This window comes from Oncorhynchus tshawytscha, linkage group LG06 (genome assembly GCF_018296145.1).
Source record: "Oncorhynchus tshawytscha isolate Ot180627B linkage group LG06, Otsh_v2.0, whole genome shotgun sequence".
Taxonomy (NCBI): domain Eukaryota; kingdom Metazoa; phylum Chordata; class Actinopteri; order Salmoniformes; family Salmonidae; genus Oncorhynchus; species Oncorhynchus tshawytscha.
In genome coordinates this window covers 35,237,199-35,261,958 of record NC_056434.1, presented here as the reverse complement: position 1 = coordinate 35,261,958, position 24,760 = coordinate 35,237,199, and the positions used below count along the sequence as shown (strand labels likewise).

Genomic DNA, 24,760 nt, shown 5'->3' with positions numbered 1-24,760 from the left:
ACACAGGAGCACCTTGTGGTGTGAACAATAAAAGGCCACTCTAAAATGTGAAGTTTTGTCACACAATGCCACAGATGTCTCAAGTTGAGGGAAAGTGCAATTGGCATGCCGGCTGCAGGAATGTCCACCAGAGCTGTTGCCAGAGAAGGTAATGTTAAATTCTCTACCATAAGCCGCCTCCAACGTAATTTTAGGGAATTTGGCAGTATGTCTAACCGGCCTCACAACCGCAGACCACGCGTAACCACACCAGCTCAGGACCTCCACATCAGGCTTCTTCACCTGCGGGTGGCTGTATTCCAGGCGGGATCATCTGAGACCAGCCACCCAGCTGATGAAACTGAGGAGTATTTCTGTCTGTAATAAAGCCCTTTTGTGGGGAAAAACTCATTCTGATTGGCTGGCCTGGCTCCCCAGTGGGTAGATTAGGGCCTAATGAATTTATTTCAATTGATTGATTTCCTTATATGAACTGTAACTCAGTAAAACCGTTTATATTTTTGTTCAGTATAGTTTGTTGATTTAAATGACATGGAAGTATGTTAACGACCAACCAAGCATATCCAAAATGTTTATCGAATGGTTTAAAAAAAAGAATACAGCCATTGTCGGGTTATGAGTAAAGTAGGAAATTTAACATGGGAGTATAGGGAGTACCCTACGGCTGTACACTACTCGTGGTGGGGTCATGTTATTCCATGCTTTGCCATGTGTATCCATGGGCGAGTGGGTGTGTCGAAAGGAAAGGAGTGGGTTTGTCAAAAGTAAAGTAATGGGGTGTGGAAAGGAGTGGGTGTGTCAAAAGTAAAGTAATGGGGTGTGGAAAGGAGTGGGTGTGTCAAAAGTAAAGTAATGGGGTGTGGAAAGGAGTGGGTATGTCAAAAGTAAAGTAATGGGGTGTGGAAAGGAGTGAGTGTGTCAAAAGCCACTGCTATTGCCAATGTTTAAAGGGTAGGTAGCATATACTTAACCATATGTAACATATGGATTTGCATCTTTTGAGTTATTACACAAAAATGATCAGAATTCCGAATATTTTTATATATTTATTTTTGGGATGTGATGTAATATGGAGGACTCTGCAAGCCAGCCTATTCCCTATAATGTAAACTCCAACATATTTTTACTTCAAATACAGTGCATTCGGAAAGTATTCAGACCCCTTCCCTTTTACCACATTTTGTTACATTACTGCCTTGTTCTAAAGTGATCATCAATCTACACACAATACCTCATAATGACAAAGCTAACAGATTTTTAGAAAAGTTTGCAAATTTATTAAAAATGTAAAAATACATTATTTACATAAGTATTCAGACCCTTTTCTATGAGACTCGAAATTGAGCTCAGGTGCATCCTATTTCCATTTATCATCCTTGAGATGTTTCTACAACTTGATTAGAGTCCACCTGTGGTAAATTCAATTGATTGGACATGATTTGGAAAGGCATACACATGTCTATATAAGGTCCCACAGTTAACAGTGCATGTCAGAGCAAAAACCAAGCCATGAGGTCGAAGGAATTGTCCGTAGAGCTCAGAGACAGGATTGTGTCGAGGCACAGACCTGGGGAAGGGTACCAAAAAATGTCTGCAGCATTGGCCTCCATCATTCTTAAATGGAAGAAGTTTGGGAACCACCAAGTCTCTTCCCAGAGCTGGCCGAAGAAGTTTGGGAACCACCAAGTCTCTTCCCAGAGCTGGCCGCCCAGCCAGAATGAGCAATCAGGGGAGAAGGGCCTTGGTCAGGGATTTGGCCAAGAACCCAAAGGTTACTCTGAAGGAGCTCCAGAGTTCCTCTGTAGAGATGGGAGAACCTTCCAGTATGACAATCATCTCTGCAGCACTCCAACAATCACACCTTTATTTTAGTGGCCAGACAGAAGCCACTCCTCAGTAAAAGTCACATGACAGCCCGCTTGGAGTTTGTCAAAAGGCACCTAAAGCGTAGTGAACCACTAGTTGGCCAAGAGTGTTGAAAGCTGTCATCAAGGCAAAGGGTGGCTGCTTTGAAGAATATAAAATATATTTTGATTTGTTTAACACTTTTTTGGTTACTACATGATTTCATGTGTTATTTTATAGTTTTGATGTCTTCACTATTATTCTACAATGTAGAAAATAGTAAAAATGAGTATTTATGTCAGAACTTTTGACTGGTACGGTATATATAGAATATGAGCAATGTTGATAAACGGCTAATCGCTAACAGTCATGGTACATGCTCATGCATTCCAATGCAAAATGCTTACAATAGTGCTAACGCTAGCGGATGCACGAGCTAGCTAACAAGCTCATTACATGGTAAGTGTACACAATAAACCACAAAACTTAGCTCCACATATAATATGACACAGATCTCAAGGCACTTACGTTTAGATGCACGCAGAATTAAACATCAGACATACAGGGATTCAGTCCACAGGAGGAAAATGTCAGCAGGAGGAGAACTGGGAGTGGCATAGACTAACTGAAACTGAAGTCCCGGTAATCAAGGCCACTGATAGGCTGAACGAGATGTGATGATACGTAGATGGTGTGACCTTGACCAATAAGACACTAACAAAAGTGGGGGTCCTCTGAATGGGAGTCTAAACTGCCCGACTAGAACTAATCAGAAGGGATGGCTAGAATCAGCTGACTGAAGCTGGCCGTTTTAACAGCCGCCCCCAAATGTGTTGACAGATTTGTAATCAACAGCAAAGGGCTGCAAAGGCAGACAGTGACAGAGGAATGACGTGAATACTTGTGGTCATCCAGAGAGGCTGAAATGTAGACCAGACGGGCGACTGGTCCAACAGAAGGCCTGTCTTCAATGCACCTGGCCGCACCGTCACAAATGTGCTTGAGATCACCAGACCAGTGCGAGTGATACTGTGGGGCCAGTGCAGGCTGTGAATAAGTGCTGTAATAGGGGAGCCAACAAGACGTGATGGTGGATCTGGTGGCGGCTTCCCCCTCAGCCCAGGAACAGGCAACAGGATTACCTCAACAGTGAGGGCTTGTAAGACCCCCAGGGGAGGAGCAGGAGTCACATTGACCCCTGATACGGTGTCAGCTGAGGACACCAGGACTGGAGACTGCAGAGCCACTGCGGCAGAGCTTGACGACGGTCTCAGGACTGGAGACCGCAGGGCTGCAAGCAGAGCTCGACGAGGACCCTAGGACTGGATACTTAGGCGGCTGGAGCAACAAAGCAGCAATGGGCAGTGGCCACAGGACGGACCCAGGCAGCGGGACCAGGTGAGGGTACCGGATCAGGGGGTCGGGCAGCAGAGTTCGATGAAGGTCTCAGCTCTGCAGACGGTGTAAGTTTGGCTGCAGGTCTCCACGAAGCTCTCAGGACTAGTGACCACAGGTCTGTAGCAGCAGAGCTCAACGAGGGTCTCTGGACTGTAGATGGTGGGGCCACCCCATCGGCAACAGGAGGCCCCAGAAACAGGAGTTGGGGTTGGCTGGATCTTCACAGCAGCGGCGAAGATCTCAGGACAGGAGACAGCAGCACACCTGAAATAGAGTTAGAAAAAGACCCAAAGACGGAGAGAGCTTGACCCTGGATCCAGGAGAGTGCCAGAGCTGTTGAGCCTGACAGAGATAGTGACTTGGGGCCTGACTGGGCTACAGACTGTGAGCTAGGGGATGTTAGATCTACCTAGTAGGGTAGAAGGTGAGATGTCTCCTACAAAAGGACATGGAACACCTTGGTCACAAGGGTCCCCCACAGGGATGTCAGGAGGGTATTCCAAGGCTGGAGCTAGCAAGAACCCCAGAACTGAGACTGGCAGGCAGGGATTGACGGGGCCTGGACAGCAGACACGGACCGAGCCACCGCAGCAGAGACTGGAGGGGGCTCCCAAGAAGGAGCAGGAGCCATCTTTGAACAGCAGCAGGCAGGACGTTGAAGGTAGGACTAGGCAGATCCCGCCAGATAGGGGTTGGAGAGGTCTGAGTTGCAGGGCTGGACTTGGCGACCTCAGCGACTGGAGACAGGGCTCCCGCAATGGACCAACTGACATTCAGAGATGTCAGCTGGAGTAGGAGTATGGTTCTCCCTCAGGGTGAACTCTGGTATCTCCTCCATCCCTAGAGAAGGCAGTAGATCTTCCTTCTCGTGAATAGGTAGGGAGTTAAGTATTAACTAGAACAGGGGCCATCAAAACCTCTGTCACTGGAGACAGTGATCTCACGACTGTGGGAACCAGTCGAGACTCTGCGACAGGAGCGGGTTGAAGCACAGCGGTGGGAGTGGTGAGCTGAAGCTACATGGCAGGGGCCAGTGTAGTAGGCCCCACTACTAACTTGAGCTCCATTGTCAGAACAGGCTGGATTTGCACAGCTGGGGTTGGCTGGAGCACAGTGGTACGGCGCTCTACCAGGGTGAGCTTTGTTAGCTCCTCTGGCCCTGGAGAAAGCTGTCGCATCACTGTGAAGGACTCCACAGCAAGGGTCAGATCCGAGACCGGGCTAATGGTGAAGCTGATGTGGAACGGCGGGTGTCTCAAGCGTCTTCTGACGTCTGGCGTCAATGAGCTGGTCGCGCTGGCACCAGAGAACCTCATTCTGGCACTTCTGGTGTAGTATTTTTTTAAATTATTTTTTTACCTTTATTTAGCCAGTCAAGTCAGTTAAGAACAAATTCTTATTTTCAATGACAGCCTAGGAACAGTGGGTTAACTGCCTGTTCAGGGGCAGAACGACAGATTTGTACCTTGTCAGCTCGGGGGTTTGAACTTGCAACCTTCCGGTTACTAGTCCAACGCTCTAACCACTAGGCTATCTGTTGTATGACGATCTCTAGGATGATGTCATCAACTTCTTGGGCAACTTGGTGTTGGTGGCACAGGTCCCTGTTCTCCCCACCCTGTTCTCCCCATCTAAGATGTCTTTCAGTTGTAAGAGGAGAGAAGAACTGGCTGAGACAGTCAGGTGACAACTGGCAGTGTCCATCAGGTAAGTACTGGCGACAATGGTCGTGTGAACTGTAGGAAGCTTCCATCTTCCGGAATGCTTCAATGATCTCAATCTTGTCACACTGGCTGTGTAAACGCAGTGAGACCTTTCCGGTTGTCACTGGCGATCCACGCTCAGGTCAACGCTGATCACTGTGATCTCTGGTCAAGGTTTGATGCTGATCCTGAGGATCTCTGGTTGAGATTCAACATCGATCTTGGCGATCTCTGGTCGAGGTTAGCCTGAGATGGGAACCCGGTGAATTAGCAACCAATGAAAAGGATGAGGCTCTGTCATCGATTCTGCTGATCAACCTGGGTGGTGACTTGGGCCGGTGATGAGTAGTTGAAGGGGGAAGAAGGCCACTTTGACTGCAGAATATCCTGTCTCAAGTGCTCAAGAAACCGTCTTGGTGCGCTCTCTCGTAGGAGTGGTATGTGGATGTGTGTGGTAGTCTGTGTCTTGACTCGTAGCCATCGCCGTAATTGTCGATTCACACACACACATTCACACACACACACACACACACACACACACACACACACACACACACACACACACACACACACACACACACTAATGGTTCAGATAACTGAGAACCATGTCCAGTGAGAACTGACATTGACTATGGTTCTGAAAGGAAAGAGGACTGCTATAATATGAATGACATGGCTGTATAAGCTAGCACAGGTAAGTATATAACAGAAAGGGCTATTCACTACAGCAGGCATAGGCCTAGTCACATGGCAATAGACTAAACAGCCTATTGTGCTTGTGCACACGAAACTAAGGCAAATGTGCTCAAATAAACATTACAGTAATGTTGAACTGTATACATAATATAAATACAATGAGCATGAGTACTAGCGGGAGCACGAGCTAGCTAACAAGCACAACATACAGTAATTATACACAATAAACCACAAAACATAGCTCCCCATAATATGACACAGATCTCAAGGCACTTACGTTTAGATGCACGCAGAATTAAACATCAGACATAGGGGGAATCAGTCCACAGGAGGAAAAGGTCAGCAGGAGGGGAAACTGTGGAAGTCCTCTTCAGGATGTAGAGGATGAGGTCCAGGATCTCTTCAGGATGTCACATGCTTTGTAAACAACAGGTGTGGACTAACAGTGAAATGCTTACTTACGGGTGCTTCCCAACAATGCAGACAGAAAGAAAATAGAGAAATAATAGAAACGTAAAACACGTAATACTAAAAGTAATAACAGATACACAATGAGTCACGATAACTTGACTATATACACTGAGTGTACAAAACAGGAACACCTTCCTAATATTGAGTTGCACCCCCTTTTGCCATCAGAACAGTCTCAATTTGTCAGGCATGGACACTTCAAGGTATTGAAAGCATTACACAGGGATGCTGGCCTATGTTGACTCCAATACTTCCTCCAGTTGTGTCAAGTTGGCTGGACGTCCTTTGGGTGGTGGACCATTCTTGATACACACGGGAAACTGTTGAGTGTGAAAAAACCAGCAGCATTTGAGTTCTGACACAAACTGGTGTGCCTGGCACCTACTTCCATACCCCATTCAAAGGCACTTAAATTGTTTGTCTTGCCCATTCACCCTTTGAATGGCATACAGTATATACACAACCCATGTCTCAGTTGTCTCGAGGATTAAAAATCCTTCTTTAACCTGTCTCCTCCCCTTCATCTACACTGATTGAAGTGGATTTAACAAGTGACATCAATAAGGGATCATAGCTTTCACCTGGATTCACCTGGTCAGTCTGTCATGGACAGATGGTAAACGGTAGCAGCAGTGTATGTGATGAGTCAGACGAGTTAGTGCAAAAAGGTTCAATGCAGATGGTTAAATAGTTAACCAATAGCTACCCGGACTAACTATTTAGCAGTCTTATGGTTTGGAGGTAGGAGCTGTTCAGAGTCCTGTTGGTTCCAGACTTGCTGTATTGGTATGGTTTGTCGTGCGGGAGCAGAGAGAACAGTTATGACTTGGCTGGCTGGAGTCTTCGAACATTTTTTAACTTGGAGGGCACTATGGTGTTGAACGCTGAGCTGTAGTCAAAGAACAGTATTCTGACGTTGGCATTCCTTTTGTCCAACTGGGAAAGGGCAGTGTGGAGTGCAATAGAGATTGCGTCACTTGTGCATCTGTTGGAGTGGTATGCGAATTGGAGTGGGTCTAGTGTGTCTGGGATGTGGTGTTGATGTGAGCCATGACCAGCCTTTCAAAGTGTTTCATGGCTACAGATGTGGTGCTACGGGGCAATTGTCATTTACACAGGTTACCTTGGCGTTCTTGGCACAGGGACTATAGTGGTCTGCTTGAAACATGTAGGTATTACAGACTGGGTCAGGGAGAGGTTGAAAATGATCCGTGAAGACAGGCGGTCAGCGCATGGGAGAGAACGACTGCCCGGGTCATTGAAGCCACAGAAGTTCAAGGCAAACCGCGGTACTGCAGGCTTTGTTAGCAGAAAGCAGTGTCCCCATTATAGTGAATGGAAAAATTGCAATCTTTTATAAAGCATTTTTAGAAGACAATCATGGTACCAATAACTGCTTCTAATACACCAGATGTATGTCTTTGAACCGATTATTCAGAATTTAAAAAAAATTCACACAGAAGAAGTTATAAGGATAATTAATTTAGTTGCTAATGGCAGCCTGCATTAACCCGGTCGGCTTTAACTTGAGGTACTCAATGAGAGTGGGCAGCGCTGCGCTAGACTGCAACGTTACTTCCTGGAGTAGCTCAAACTTTGCATGTTATGGGAGATTCTCGTTTGACAAAAGACCATCTTCTCTCCTCTGTGACCCAGAAACCGATGAGTGTGTCAATTCGTCAGTAGGTAAATGGAAGAGTGTCCTCCCCTCCTTGAAAGCCACCTTTCATTGAGGATCCTTATCTGTATCCTAAAAGCAAAGAGTTTCCAAATCTGCCACACCCCCTTTAAATCAGTGTTTGTTTTGTCAGAGAAAAACATGCACACGTTTAAAAACAATATGCTTTTGTTTTGAGCCGACTTCCCCGTGTGCTTTGAACGGGTCACCTGGCTCACCCCTAGGAGGCAGCCGATTACAAAACGAATGCAATCACCCTTCCCTTAAGAAACTCCTCACAAATTGGTAACCCGGGGCAGATAATCGAATCACCTCACTTTACTCTTGCAGGACTTCATTACCCAAACAACACTTTGCAGTATTGATGCGGAAGTGCTGAGGCAGGCTTATAATAACATGAATTTCGGTTTTCAACGCTCCTTCACTTTGGCATTTTTCTGTAGCTCTGTATCCGTAAGAAACACGGGCGATGACAGCTTTAAAGTATGCTGGCATGGATGATACAGACAGCGAAGATGAGTTGCCTCCAGCAGGGAAGAGAGATCTTTGAAGGATGGATGGGTTTACAATGCGAAGTAAAGGAAAATTAACTATTGCGTAGAGTTTCAATAAACCATTCTATTTCTATGGTCTCAACCACCACCAGCGCCGCTTGATTTTATGGCAGTGTTATCCTTGCCAAAAACCAGTCCTTGAACATAATAGCCTTATCTATTCAATATCGCCCACAGCAATAGTGTAATGGTTGTCTTGGGTGGAAGAAGGATCGGACCAAAGCGCAGCGTGGTAAGTGTTCATGATGATTTATTCAAAACGAACTGAACACTAAAATACAAAACAATAAACGATGTGAACAAAACGAAAACCGAAACAGTACCGTTTGGCCCAAACACTCACACGGAAACAAACACCCACAAACCAAAAGTGAAACCCAGGCTACCTAAGTATGATTCTCAATCAGAGACAACTAACGACACCTGCCTCTGATTGAGAACCATACTAGGCCAAACACAAAAACCAACATAGAAAAACAAACATAGACTGCCCACCCCAACTCACACCCTGACCATACTAAAACAAAGAATAAAATAACAGAACTATGGTCAGAACGTGACAAATAGGGCAGAGAAGCTTTGTTTTGATGCAGTTAGTTACTAACAGCAACAGTTAGCTAGTTTGATGGACCTTCCCCTCTACATGTCTCCCTCTCAGTTACTAACAGCAACAGTTAGCTAGTTTGATGGACCCCCCACCCTTCCCCTAAATCTTAACAGTATATTTGACCTCTCAGCTTCCCTATCAAATCTGAAAAATCTCAAATAGAAAACCGAAGAAAATGAACAACAATGACAAATGGTTTGATGAGGAACGCAAAAATCTAAGAAAGAAATTGAGAAACCTGTCCAACCAAAAACATAGAGACCCAGAAAACCTGAGACTACGCCTTCACTATGGTGAATCACTAAAACAATACAGAAATGCACTACGGGAAAAGAAGGAACAGCACGTCAGAAATCAGCTCCAATGTAATTGAAGAATCCATAGACTCTAACCACTTCTGGGAAAATTGGAAAACACTAAACAAACAACAACACGAAGAATTATCTATCCAAAATGGAGCTGTATGGGTAAACCACTTCTCCAATCTTTTTGGCTCTATAACAAAGAATAAAGAGCAAAAACATATACAGGATCAAATACAAATCGTAGCATAAACTATTAAGGACTACCAGAACCTTGAATGAGCTACAGGACAAAATAAAAACCCTCCAACCCAAAAAGGCAGTTTTGAAGGTATTCTCAATGAAATGATCAAACATACAGACAACAAATTCCAATTGGCTATACTCTGGCATCTTCCCCAATATATGGAACCAAGGAATGATCACCCCAATCCACAAAAGTGGAGACAAATTTGACCCCAATAACTACCGTGGGATATTTGTACATCGTTGCAACACTGTATATATATGTAATATGACATTTATAATGTCTTTACTGTTCTGAAACTTCTGTATGTGTAATGTTTACTGTTCATTTTGATTGTTTATTTCATTTTTGTATATTATCGATCTCACTTGCTTTGGCAATGTTAACACATGTTTCCATTGCCAATAAAGCCCCATTGAATTGAATTGGACCCCCCTTCCCCTATACATGTCACCCTCTCAGTTACTAACAGCAACAGTTAGCTAGTTTGATGGACCCCCTTCCCCTCTACATGTCTCCCTCTCAGTTACTAACAGCAACAGTTAGCTAGTTTGATGGACCCCCCCTATACATGTCTCCCCCTCTACATGTCTCCCTCTCAGTTACTAACAGCAACAGTTAGCTAGTTTGATGGACCCCCTATACATGTCTCCCCCTCTACATGTCTCCCTCTCAGTTACTAACAGCAACAGTTAGCTAGTTTGATGGACCCCCTATACATGTCTCCCCCTCTACATGTCACCCTCTCAGTTACTAACAGCAACAGTTAGCTAGTTTGATGGACCCCCTTCCCCTATACATGTCACCCTCTCAGTTACTAACAGCAACAGTTAGCTAGTTTGATGGAACCCCTTCCCCTATACATGTCACCCTCTCAGTTACTAACAGCAACAGTTAGCTAGTTTGATGGACCCCCTTCCCCTCTACATGTCACCCTCTCAGTTACTAACTGCAACAGTTAGCTAGTTTGATGGACCCCCTCCCCTATACATGTCTCCCTCTCAGTTACTAACAGCAACAGTTAGCTAGTTCAATGGACAAACCCCCTACATGTTTCCCTCTCAGTTACTAACAGCAACAGTTAGCTAGTTCAGTTCAATGGACAACCCCCCCTACATGTCTCCCTCTCAGTTACTAACAGCAACAGTTAGCTAGTTCAATGGACCCCCCTACATGTTTCCCTCTCTACAGTCATGAGGAAATTAAGACTGTGGGATCATCCCAAGACAGCGGAGAAGAGGCTCTGTGCTGGAGGTTTTGGGTAACTGTCCAGTCTGACCCCATTCCCAACTTTTCTCATATTCCCACCCACCTCTTACTGTACATCCCACCTTCCCCCATCCAATAGGCATTTTTGCAAGCGTGTGTGTAATTGTCATTACTTGTGCGCATTGGACCCAACTAAGGATGTTAACGGTTAACCTTTAATCTATTGGCAGCCGGAAATAAATTTGACCCATAATGCTTAGGTTAATTTCCACAATTGTGTAGAATTAAATTGGCGGGTGGGTATTTTCGTTCATCGTCACGCATTTCAGGTATCACGCGCACAGCATACAGAGCATAGTTTGCTACCATCTGTCAGACAGCGTGAGAGTAACTACTCAAAAAGTATCTAGGCTACTGGAGTGAAACCTGCTTTTGTAAGACCAGTCATCGTGCAACAAATAACATTTTCGAATGCCATGATTAAAAATGTGTTATTTTTATTTCTCAACTCGTAAAGCGGGCCTCCCATTCGGATGCATATGCTATAGCCTGCCAACCGTTGACTATCAGTGCGCCTCCCATTCGGATGCATATGCTATAGCCTGCCAACCGTTGACTATCAGTGCGCCTCCCATTCGGATGCATATGCTATAGCCTGCCAACCGTTGACTATCAGTGCGCCTCCCATTCGGATGCATATGCTATAGCCTGCCAACCGTTGACTATCAGTGCGCCTCCCATTCGGATGCATATGCTATAGCCTGCCAACCGTTGACTATCAGTGCGCCTCCCATTCGGATGCATATGCTATAGCCTGCCAACCGTTGACTATCAGCGCGTCACCCACCACTTTGCAATGTGAGTTTGAGGCAGTATAATTTTTTGAAACCTGAAAGCCTTACTTTGCGAAAATCCATCCATAGATACGTGGAGGCAATTATTTTATAAAGACTTCCTCTTGCCATTAACCAGCATTTCTCTCCTGTTCTATTGGTTTTCATATGAACTTTCTTTCGTTGTCCAGAAGCCAAAGGCACAACCCTTGTCATATTAGCAACCGATCATAGTAGTTGCTATTAGATTCCCCCTCTTTCTAAATTTAACGGAGATCTTCATCTGTCACATATGGAACTGCTCGCATTTGGTGCGCGGTTTAGAACCGTGTTTTCCGCGATTGCATTTGGGCAAATGTTTCAAAATGTAGTAGTATCAGAGAGGAAGAGGCGAAGCCAGAGGTTTCACTCGCCAAAAAAGTCCAATGCATTTCTATGAGTTTATTTTGGGCCTACGAACATTCTTTGGGCGGAAACATAAGCATCTCGTCAATATATACAGATCTCTGATAGTATTTTCTGTTGGTCAAGTTATTTTACCGTTTGGAAAAAATGTAACCGTTTGTTGACCGGTTAATGAGGATCAGTTAATCCGCAGGCAAATTGACTGACACTTGCATCCCTAGACCCAACCTAATGGGCCCAAGACTCACCAGATTTTTCTTATGGAACTGGGTGCACTTGAATGTTCATAGTGAGAGGTTAAAACACTGATATATATCATTCTGCGATTGTAGAGTTATCCTTCTGTTAGGATGGCACTCAGTAACAGATATTGAGTTAATGATATGAATCTTGCTTCTGAATGGCTTGAGGAGTCTAACAGGAGGGGTTTCTTCCCCACAGATCTACCATGTGGATGGGAGCAGGAGACAGACGATAAAGGACAGATCCTCTTTTCCTGATATCCTGAACAACTACCAAGGTAAGGGGTGGCAGTAAAAAATGAAAACAAGCACTGTATTCGACAGTACATACATTTACCAGGCATTTGCTAATAAATTACAAGGTAACATGATAATTACACAGTGACAATCTAATTACTTGTTTGTTTCTTTGGGATTCATTCCAATGAGCACCACTTCATATAAGAATGTACCAGAAAGTAGCAATTGTTTGTGCATTTCCTATTTAATAACAGGTAAATAGCAGTGGAAACTGGTGTAAAGTCTTTTGACCCATGGCTGTGAGCAGCCTATCTCTGCCCCACTGCCTGCCTGAGACTGTTCATGAGGCCTTGTTTCGGTAGAGAGAGACCTCTCAGAGCATGCTTACAACCACTTAGCTTAATAGTTATCGCAAGTTCATACAATATGAAACTTCCTCCCCGCCCCTCATTCTCTCTCTCCTTCATGCTCCCCTCTCCCTTTCCCCCTTCCCTAACAGTCACATTAACAAGAGGAATACCTACTTTGACCCACGGCAGGAATTCACGATGGAGGATGTGCCGGTGAAGCCGAAGCGTTACGACAGTAACACAGCAGCCCTGGAGATCCTGCAGGGTTGCAACCTCTCAGACAGGGTGGTCCGCATCACCGGGAGCAACTCTGGCATCGGTGAGTTTAGCACTGTGTGTATGCAGTGCACATGTGTCTGTGTGTAATTAACTTACTGTATTTATGCCTTGATAGTTAGGAAGTGCACCTTCATTATTTTACCAGTAGGTGGGGGTATTGTACCACAGTCTTTTTAGTCCAGTCCCGACAGTGCATCTGTCTTCCCCCTGCAAGCCAAAGCTTAATTGTATCTCTTTAAAACCAGGCATTCATCAACATTAACCTCCAAAATGATACACTTACACTGAACAAATCATTCCCAACATGATTACCCAACATGATTGTATTGAAGTTCATTAACTGAGCTGAATTGGATGTCATTGTTAACTGTAATGAATGACGGCCATTTGTGGCGAGCAATTGCATGGCTCACTGTATAATGGCCCTGGAAACAAATGCATTTCCTCTTCATCTCTGTGTAAATTAGCACAAGTAGAAGCTATTCATCCACAGTCACCGTTTCAGTTGCAGGGAGATAACGGCAGCGCAAGGGAAATTAAACAAACATAAAATAGTTAATTGTCTTTATATTCAAATCATTCCTCTTCCTAAAGAACTGGCTTTGCAAATGGAGTGACTTTGGGCCAGGGGTTCTGCACCACTGTCAAGTTTGTACCCGTTGTTCTTAAGAAGGAGCAAAACAACAAGGAAAACATAGTGTAGAACAAAATACAAAACTCTGGCTATCACGTTGAAGTCATTCGAGGGAAACAACTTTTACCACGTAAGAATGGACTAGTCAAATGCAAAAACATATAGGCCTACTGTCACAAAATACCTATTTTCAACTGGATAAAGCTGATTTAGTTTATAGTCCTTTGCCAAGACACTTTCCAGTGAGTGAGACGGTGTTTGTTTTTTTTCTCCACAAGAGGGCACAGAAGCTCTTTTAGATGGAATGTGGCGATCAGAATAGTAAACTGAACTTTACACAGGTAGGTCCTTTTGTTTCTCTTAAAGGGGCAATCTGTGATTGGTACATCCATTTTTGGACCTATGAATTATTGATATATATACCCAGTAGCTCTTGATTAATATAACGTATAAATGCTTAATGAGTTTAGTTTAACTGTTGTACCCCATCAGAACCCAAAATATAAGTCTGTTTTATTTATTTTTGGTTTGTCAACTATTGAAATGTAAACAAACACTGTATAGCCTCAAAACATGGTTAAAACTATCATTTTGATATCATGAATGGTCAGTCGTTGTGTCCATAGTTCTATCTATGAATTTGAGTGGTTACATTTCTCTACCCCCATCCCTCAGCTGTTTACCAAATCAGTGGCTGGTGCCCTCGTTGTTATTGTTCGAACTGCAGATTGCCACTTTAAGATACAGAATAAGTAATTTATCAAAAACACACTTTGATATTTTAACTATAGGTTTCGCTGTGGGTCCATTGATTCTGATTAACTGTGATGCATTGCGCCCTGTCTCTAGTTTATTTTCCTCAGTGACGGGGGTTTTAGTTTTCCAGTTCAAATTATCAAAAAGTATCAGACACAATTATAAAATAAATAACCCATTGATATTATTATTATTATTACTAATATTGTCTACAGTTCAATGTTTTTTCTGAAGTGTCAATGCCTAATGAACACACATTTACATGTGTCTTTATCCTCCACTTTTCTCCCAGTGTACTGTATATTCATTCATCTGCTACAATGAATAGTATGCCAATAGTAATTGCCACCAGTAGCGAGCTCTCTTGACATCCCCATGGCCTATGTGTAAAATGTGCTTATGCCAATTGAATAGACACAGTGGGAATTTTAATTGCATCAATAGTGTCCATTCATTTGGTCAAGGGAATTGTTTCAACAGGCAATACGTTGACATTTATTTTTCACTATAACGTTAGTGGGCTATTATTTAAATGACATGTTTCCATTTTACTGTGTTAATTTAGCTATTAATGCATGGGGAATGTACATATATGAGGCCATTTATGCATGAAATGTAATGTGGTATGGTTTTGTGAACAGGCCTGAATAGGCGCTGGTAATATTGCTGGAAGGTGATACAGGACTGTGGTGCGTCTCATTAATGTGATCACTGTTCTGTATTCACAGCATTAGTCTTCTTTTCTCCCTTACCTCCTTTGTAATTTAAAAACTAGTAAGAACCCCTATTGTGTCTTTAATTGCAGTAATGGAAATGAATGGTCACTGTCTCTCTCTCTTTCCCCACCCCTCTCTCTCTCCCCCCCCCTCTCTCTCTCTCTCTCCCCCTCTCTCTCTCTCTCTCCCTCTCTCTCTCTCTCTCTCTCTTTCCCTCTCTCTGTCTCTCTCTGTCTCTCTCTCTTTCCCTCTCTCTGTCTCTCTCTCTTTCCCTCTCTCTTTCCCTCTCTCTTTCCCTCTCTCTGTCTCTCTCTCTCTGTCTCTCTCTCTTTCCCTCTCTCTCTCTCTCTCTCTCTCTCTCTCTCTGTCTCTCTCTTTCCCTCTCTCTGTCTCTCTCTGTGTGTGTAAAGGTAGTGTTCTCTAGCCCTCCGGTCCACCTGTATGTGTACCATTGATCCTGTAGTGACTGTGACCCTGACTCAAGCATCCCATCCATCCCCATTAATAGCCCTTGCTCTAGCCTTCATTATCCTCCATTCAACTAACTAACTCTACACAGTTACTGTAATTACAGGCCAAGGCTCCACTGTACTGCTTGTCTTTAAAGGGTAGGTAGCATAAACATATCCACATGTAACATGGATTTGCATACTATATGTAACATAGTATATCCATCAAAGGTCCCAATGCGAAGTTACACCTCACTTTTCTATTTTTCTAGTTATTACATAAAACCCGAAGAATGCCGTAGTCATGCCGGGAAAATGTTTTTGCTGGTTGTGACATAATATGGAGGACCTGGCAAGCCAGCCTATTCCCTGTAATGTAAACTACAACAGAAATAACTTCAAGTGTAAAACATCAAATTCAACTAAATAATTTGCACTTATTAGTACTAATGCTTTTTCACTTATTAGCACTTATTTCACTGTTTTCAATCAAATTGTAAGCCAACTTACAAGCGAATACTTTATGAGTGTCTTGTTTCAAATCAGCTTGCATGGTGGCTAGCCAACTAGCCTGGTAACATTAGTCCTAACAGCCTGCTAACGTTACTTTCGCACTGCATGAGTCAGCCAGTTGCTTACCACTACATTAACATAAACCAACGTTTTGGAAATACATAACACCATCTACCCAGTTAAAACAAAATAATGCTACCAGTATATGCAGTTTTCTTAGCAAGCAGCCAGCCAGCTAAACTTAGTTATTTTAGCCTGCTAGCTAGCCTAGCCAGCTAACTAGCCTAGTTGGCCAACTACCACGGTTGACATAGCTACAGCTGAAGTCGGAAGTTTACATGCACTTAGGTTGCAGTCATTAAAACTCATTTTTCAACCACTCCACACATTTCTTGTTAACAAACTAATGTTTTGGCAAGTCTGTTAGGACATCTACTTTGTGCATGACACAAGTCATTTTTCCAACAATTGTTTACAGACTCATAATTCACTGTATCACAATTGCAGTGGGTCAGAAGTTTACATACACTAAGATGACTGTGCCTTTAAACAGCTTGGAAAATTCCAGAAAATTATGTCATAGCTTTAGAAGCTTCTGATAAGCTAATTGATATCATTTGAGTCAATTGGAGGTGTACTTGTGGATGTATTTCAAGGCCTACCTTCAAACTCAGTGCCTCTTTGCTTGACATCATGGGAAAATCAAAAGAAATCAACCAAGACCTCAGGGAAAAAAATTGTAGACCTCCACAAGTCTGGCCTGAAGGTATCACGTTCATCTGTACAAACAATAGTGTGCTTGTATAAACACCATGGGACCATGCAGCCGTCATACCACTCAGGAAGGAGACGCGTTCTGTCTCTTAGAGATGAACGTACTTTGGTGCAAAATGTGCAAATCAATCCCAGAACAACAGCAAAGGACCTTGTGAAGATGCTGGAGGAAACCGGTACAAAAGTATCTATATCCACAGTAAAACAAGTCCTATATCGACATAAGCTGAAAGGCCGCTCAGCAAGGAAGAAGCCACTGCTCCAAAACCTCCTTAAAAAAGCCAGACTACTGTTTGCAACTGCACATGGGGACAAAGATCAAACTTTTTGGAGAAATGTCCTCTGGTCTGATGAAACAAAAATAGAACTGTTTGACCATAATGACCATCATTATGTTTGGAGGAAAAAGGTGGAGGCTTGCAAGCCGAAGAACACCATCCCAACCATGAAGCACGGGGGTGGCAGCATCATGTTGTGGGGGTGCTTTGCAGCAGGAGGGACTGGTGCACTTCACAAAATAGATGGCATCATGAGGCAGGAAAATTGTGGATATATTGAGGCAACATCTCAAGACATCAGTCAGGAAGTCAAAGCTTGGTCGCAAATGGGTCTTCCTAATGGATAATGACCCCAAGCATACTTCCAAAGTTGTGGCAAAATGGCTTGACAACAAAGTCAAGGTATTGGAGTGGCCATCACAAAGCCCTGACCTCAATCCTATTGAAAATTTGTGGGTAGAACTGAAAAAGCATGTGCAAGTAAGGAGGCCTACAAACCTGACTCAGTTACACTAGCTCTGTCATTAGGAATGGGCCAAAATTCACCCAACTTATTGTGGGAAGCTTTTGGAAGGCTACCTGAAACATTTGACCCAAATTAAACAATTTAAGGGCAATTCTACCAAATAATAATTGAGTGTGTGTAAACTTCTGACCCACTGGAAATGTGATGAAAGAAATAAAAGCTGAAATAAATAATTCTCTCTACTATTATTCTGACATTTCACATTCTTAAAATAAAGTGGTGATCCTAACTGACCTAAGACAGGGACTCTTTACTAGGATTAAATGTCAGGAATTGTGAAACTGAGTTTAAATGTATTTGGCTAAGGTGTATGTAAACGTCCGACTTCAACTGTATGTAGTAATCCAGAGAACAACACCACCTAGTCTAGCACAGGTAGGAACCCACAGGACACACACAAAAAAGCCAGCAGATATAAGCTATAGAGAGCGGAGACTTACCGATTGACGGCTGAGTTAGCTACCAAAGAAGAGCCAAGGAGAGAGGGGCTTCAGAAGGAGAGGCCATTTCACAGGCCGAGGGAGAGTCAGATAATCAAATATAGTGAGGTAAATCCAAAGTAGATTGATTCCAGAGGCAATAATCCAGAGGCGGCATTGGGCACAGGAAACGAGGGGAAGCATCAACAAAAAGACAGAGATTGGAGGAAGGCTCCAGGCAGATTGAAATGATCACAACAGCAAAGTTAGTCAGCTATTGTAGCACGCTAGTACTAAGCCAAGGTTGAACAACTCTGGTTGCCTATTTCACAGAGAACAGGCCAAAAAGTTGACCAAACAAATTGGAGGATGAAAAATAAATGAAGAGCAGCCAAGTTAATTAACATTAACACACGTTCCTTTAGAGGCAAAGGCAAGCTTGCTGGTGCAGGAGAAGTCAGAGCAGCCGAGCAGGATCATGTGGCCCCCACGTGTGGGAAATCTGATTGGTTGTTTACATCACACCTCCTTGTGATTGGTGGTTTGAAGCTCACCTCTGTCAACACTCGGTCTGCATGGCTAGTGGCTAACATTAGCCAGCTTGAGCTAGCTAACGCAGAGTAGATTTTCCATATGACGTTGATAAATAGTGCATTGTGGGTAGTTTAGAATATCTCCAGAAATAATTTAATAAATATGTAAAACCGCAACAAGAAGGTATCCAGATCGTGACTACAACCAAGTTACTAAGTCTTTGACCACACTGTGTTGTTACTTTGGTGAGTAAAAACTCATGCTTACTATCCTTTAAAGAGCTACAGTCACTGGGAGCAGCAAAGGAAAACTGGAGGGTAAACGCCAGTATACACAGTTTAACCACCTTTTGTTTTGCCTAACAGTTTAACCATCTTTTGTTTTGCCTAACAGTTTAACCACCTTTTGTTTTGCCTAACAGTTTAACCACCTTTTGTTTTGCCTAACAGTTTAACCACCTTTTGTTTTGCCTAACAGTTTAACCATCTTTTGTTTTGCCTAACAGTTTAACCATCTTTTGTTTTGCCTAACAGTTTAACCATCTTTTGTTTTGCCTAACAGTTTAACCATCTTTTGTTTTGCCTAACAGTTTAACCACCTTTTGTTTTGTCTAACAGTTTAACCATCTTTTGTTTTGTGGAAAAATCCATCGAAAGTATGGGGAGCGTTACTTTCTTCACTGCAACCGGTGATCAGTTTACCCACCATCAATATTGTTGTCACCTTTAAAAAAAACTTTTATTACAAGTTTTATTTTTAGTTCTTCATAATACTAAACCTGCCAACTGTCAACACTTTGTCCTCTGCATGTTCACACCTGTTAAGGCTATTCTCATCCATACTGAACAATGTGACAGGTTCTGTTTCTATCATATCTTCACTACTGACAATAGAACATGTGAATGAGGTGAAGCATATATTTGTATGGAATATCTACATCCTTTCACAGTGTTATACGTGTGCGCTAGATACTCTGTAGGGCCTGTGTGTGCTCATGGGAGGAGTGTAGGTCTCTGGGGTGTCATGTTATTAACTTGATAATATGACATATGGTTTAGTAATGGTTAGTTATGGTCCTAGTGACCCTCTCTGTCTCACTACAGCAGGACTACATGCAACCCATCCATATCCATCAGGACGGGCTCCACAAAGAAGACTTCTGTAAAAGGATTATTGAATTCTTATTCTTTTTTATCAGTTTGATTCATTTATTTTTAATTAAGATGTACGTTTAATTTCTAACATTTACTGAACATTTCATTTCACTGGGATAACATAGATTTTTTTGTGTGCATGATTTGTGGTTTGATTTCAATTGGACATGAATCGCAAGATTTTATAGAGGACATTTTAGATTACTGGTTTACTGTTGTGGTACTTTGTCTAAAGTTTCTGAACAAGCTGAGAATTGTATCTAAATAGCTTTCCCCAGTCTTGTGTGTGTGTGTGTGTGTGTATGTGTGTGTGTGTGCGTGTGTGTGAGACCTGGGAAAGCCCCCTGTCTCATTCATGCTGTGAATTTCACAAGGTGTTGGTGGTGGATCAATGTCACAGTAAGAAGCAGAGAAGAGTTAGAAGGAGGGACAACTAGTGAATAACAAGGTATTAGAGAAATATGCTACATCTTTCAGTCCCTATCTCTGAACATCATTCCCTTAGTGTTTTAGGTCTTTAAATGTCATTTGTTATTCATGAAAGAGTGTCATTGTTCAGTGTTTGTGTTGATCCCTGTGTTGTGTGGATTATGAGCTAGGCCTGCTTTCTCCTCTCTCTGGAAGGACATATCACTAAACTGATGCAGCCAGTTGCAGAGCGGAGAGGAGGGAGGCTCAGTGTGCAGATTAAGCCCATAGCCAGGCTTTGTGATGGAGCATTAGATTGAGGCAGATTTGTCAAACATAACTGCCATTAAATTGGCAGCAAAGCCCTGGTATTTATTGCACCACTGCTGTTTGTGAATAAGGAACCCTTAAAGAGTGGCCCAGCCATGCGTTAAACCAACTGCTTGGTAAGGAGGGGATTCATTATTCATACTGGGATTGACTAGGAGGAAGTAGATGCATAAGAAGATGCTCCTGGAGACGGGGGCATGCAGCGCAAGTTTGTAATGGGTGTGGGTCTGTGTGTGTGTGTGTGTGTGTGTGTGTGTGTATACACTGTATGTGTGCAAACAAGCTTGCGTGTATGTACACTTCTTCACTGTGGGACAATCTCTTGTGTAAAGTCCTCTGTCTCCTCCTTGGAGATAACTGGTGTTATTCCAACTGAGGAAATTGAGCTTTACAACAGGCATTTCATGTCCTCTCTGAGGAAGATGTTTATTGGCTTCATAATGAGAACCAGTTATGGTTGGTTAGTCAAATTATTCAACTTTATTAACCTTGGATCAAATTCACAATGCAGACCCAAACTGGTGTAACATGTGAGGGAATTGCGCTGGAGGCCAGGAGGGTTCGATAATGATTACAGCTCTAATATAATTGAACTGGAATGGTTAGAGAGAGGATGGAATACATATATGTGCTTAAAGCCCCTCAGTGGAATCAAATGAAAGGCTACTGGGTTATTGTGTGTAGTCAAGTAGTTTATAGACCCATCGGGTTTACAGTGTGGGGATGATGAGATGAAAGCTACGGGAAGGGGAGGGCAGATTTTGATGACAGTGATTGTGTGTGTGTGTGTAACCCATTACCGTAGGGACAGGGTTGACCGGTGTTATTGGAGGCCATGATGAAGTCTGTCTGTGTGTGTAAAGGTAAAGTAAAGGTTGAGGTGACCAGTGTGATGGGAGGCCTTGATGAGAGATTGCGTTGGGAGTTGTAGGTGGTCACAGGGGGAGTGGGGAGGGGTCATGGAGGTGTGTGTGAAAGGCCATGCAATGTGGAGCATGAGGGGAGTGTGTGGGGCAAGGTGGGGATTAAGAGGGGCCAGGCCAGGGGTAATAGAAGCACTCCAGGCCTCTCAGTTGGAACAACTCACCCCTGGGCTGTAATTACAAACCATACATCCCACTTTTGGGGTGACACCACCTCCCTGGAACTAATGGAAGGGCTGCAGTTGGAATGGAGGAGAATTAGAGCGCTCATAAGAGCAGGTGTGGAGGAGGCGCCAATCTTTTTGAGAGGGAGGGAGGGAGAGAATCTGATTTGATTTTAGCTCTCTTTGCCCAAATCAACACAACTCATTTTACTTAAATGCTCCTTCGGACGCAGATGTAGAGTTGTTTTTCCATTTGCCAAATAAACAGGTTTACTGGTAATGATCTCATTAGGCTGAGCCAATACACCTGTGTACGGAGGGAATACGGACAAACAGAGCGTTAAATCACACTCATTATTGGGGATATCAGGATGGCCAGGATCCTAATGTACCATGCAGAGCATCCACCCACTGGTTGATAGAGATTTCACACTGGTTATACAGTACAGTAGTAATACACTGTTGTAATGATGGAGGCTGTGAATCTCTGGTCCTCATTCGCTGGTAGTCTGGATTATGAGCACTTTTAAGGAAACTTCTCCATTGAGAATGCTTTTTAATCATGGAGTAGGCTTCATCTGGGTCTGGGTAACCAGCCCGAAAAATGTGCTTTGTGTTTCCCTCTAAACGCTTGCTGAGGAGTATTACATGGCCTCTTTTTATCCCTGAGTAGAACACACCTCAGCCTGACCTCCTGTCATGTTCTACAGTCTGGGTGCCACGCTAAATAACCTCCCCTGTTGTTCACCTGACCAGGAACTAATCTCGGCACCAAGGGAAACACAGGCGTGAGGGTGGGAAGCCTCTGTAAACCAACGTCATTCTCGTTATTTCACAATTAATGTCAAGTCCTTGTTATTTGTCATGAGGAAAACACAGCTCCCTCGCCCATGTTGTTGTTGTTGCTGCCAAATTCTAATTTGTACTCCATTATGGAAAACACTGGTGTCGATTAATTTCACTTTCATGCTTGGTACACACAACAAGTGAGTGTGAGGTGGCGTTGTTTACCCAGCTGCCAGTGTTCTTGTTCAATTTAGACAGGATGGAATAATCGTTGTTTAAGCTGTAGCATGCATGCCTGCCTGCCCTCCTGTTCTGATTTCTGTTTATAATTTGTAAGTTTAAGTCCAACCTTGGGTTTGTTGCTTTCCGGTTCTTTGTTTAACGTAAATCAGATACTGTTTGAGAAACGTTGACATTTTATGCAATAATTCTCACATTGTATTTCAACTGCAGGGGGGGATAGATAGAGTACACTTGGTATGTAAGTATGCCTGTTGAACCACTTTTTCAAAAGTGTTTATCTACTATTTTTATCCAAACGTCAGAGTGCAACTCTTCCACTTCTTTCATGTAGTTATTATTGTGAGGGGACCATTAGCACGGGCAGCGCTCTCTCTCTCTTACTCCTAGTAAGGTGTCATATGATTTAATTCCATGCTTCAGTTGTCAGAGAGCCCCTCCAATCCCACTCCAATTTACAGTTTTAATAGATATTACTATTTAACACTCCACTCACAATTAGGCCTCCTAGTTCTCCACTTAATGAAAATCAGATTAAGACCTAATCTAATTACCGGTTGGTTTTAATCCACGCTGGCTGTGATACTGGCTGTCTGCCGTGCCTCCTCTCAGCTCCTCTCCGCCACAACCACTTAGTGTGCACAAACCTGCCCTATCGGTCTGTCACTCACCACGATGCGTGTGTGTGTGTCTGTTTCTGTTTATTAAAGATGTGTAAATGAGTTCGCTGTTAATATCAACTTCTTAACAAGAAATAAATATATGATTTAAGGAAAAGTTCATCTTGTAAATGAATTCTACCTCTGGGTTGAAATGACCCATTTAGACTGGCAACTTGGAAAATAACTTCCGTCCCTATCTTGTTTTTTTTGTTAGTTTTATCGTGACTACATGAGTTGGATAAATCCAGTTCCTATCAGAACAACTTTTGATGTCATAAATGTTCTTATCAGCCAGTCTTTGAAGTGCTAGAATATCACACCAAGGTTTGATATGAACGTTCTTCTCAAGTCGTTTGAATGGTTGTGATTTTCTAGTTGTCTTCTCTACAACTTCAGTTGCTAACCATATCATCAACATCATTGTTTTTATGACTAGTACAATTGATACTGTATTACCACTCCAACCAATATGAATCTCCATGTTTCTCTCAGTACAGTCAGTGGGTAGTGATACCTTCTGAGATGTCTTGTGGTTGGTTTCCTATATCTGTATTGGGGACTAGCGGGTGAAGCCCTGAACCACATTAATTCAATCAGTGTCATCACTTCACAGAGACATGATTAACTTTCCCCAGTAGACCCTTTGGCTCCCTCCTCAGTGATATAAATTATATGCAACATAGATATGGATTCTAACCCATCTTTTACCCCTTCACAGTCAACTGCCCTGAGTATCTCCACATTATCTCCCAAAATAACTCATCTTTAAAGCATTACTCTGTCTCCCTCCCTCCCTACTCTCCCTTTCTCCCTCCCTCCCTCCCTCCCTCCCTCCCTCCCTCCCTCCCTCCCTCCCTCCCTCCCTCCCTCCCTCCCTCCCTCCCTCCCTCCCTCCCTCCCTCCCTCCCTCCCTCCCTCCCTCCCTCCCTCCCTCTTCTCCTCTCTGTGTGTAGGTTTTGAGACAGCCAAGTCGTTTGCCCTCCATGGGGTCCATGTGATCCTGGCCTGTAGAAACGACTCCAAGGCTAGCTAGAATGTGAGCCTCATACAGTTGCTGGAGCTTTATTAACCTATACATACAGTACACACTGATGGAGCTTTATTAACCTACACATACACTACACACTGATGGAGCTTTATTAACCTACACATACACTACACACTGATGGAGCTTTATTAACCTACACATACACACTGATGGAGCTTTATTAACCTACACATACACACTGATGGAGCTTTATTAACCTACACATACACTACACACTGATGGAGCTTTATTAACCTACACATACACTACACACTGATGGAGCTTTATTAACCTACACATACACACTGATGGAGCTTTATTAACCTACACATACAGTACACACTGATGGAGCTTTATTAACCTACACATACACACTGATGGAGCTTTATTAACCTACACATACACACT

At 43.2% G+C, this 24,760-nt stretch overlaps 1 pseudogene; it reads left to right on the top strand.

Annotated features, from left to right (window-relative positions):
• The first annotated feature begins 8,260 nt into the window (after positions 1 to 8,260).
• The window catches only part of LOC112253475, a 246,965-nt pseudogene continuing 230,465 nt past the window's right edge, over positions 8,261 to 24,760 (top strand).